Source organism: Salvelinus sp. IW2-2015, unplaced genomic scaffold (genome assembly GCF_002910315.2).
Source record: "Salvelinus sp. IW2-2015 unplaced genomic scaffold, ASM291031v2 Un_scaffold5424, whole genome shotgun sequence".
Taxonomy (NCBI): domain Eukaryota; kingdom Metazoa; phylum Chordata; class Actinopteri; order Salmoniformes; family Salmonidae; genus Salvelinus; species Salvelinus sp. IW2-2015.
In genome coordinates, this window is record NW_019946689.1 from 29,304 (window position 1) to 29,638 (window position 335).

Here is a 335-nt window from a genome sequence, read left to right on the forward strand (position 1 = left end):
GACACTACAGTGGTAGGCTTGATCACCAACAACGACGAGACGGCCTACAGGGAGGAGGTGAGGGCCCTCGGAGTGTGGTGTCAGGGAAATAACCTCATACTCAACGTCAACAAAACAAAGGAGATGATTGTGGACTTCAGGAAACAGCAGAGGGAGCACCCCCCTATCCACATCGACGGTCAGTAGTGGAGAAGGTGGAAAGTTTTAAGTTCCTCGTGTACACATCACGGAAAACGAATTGGTCCACCCACACAGACAGCGTTGGAAGAAGGCGCAGCAGCGCCTCTTCAACCTCAGGAGGCTGAAGAAATTCGGCTTGTCACCAAAAGCACTCA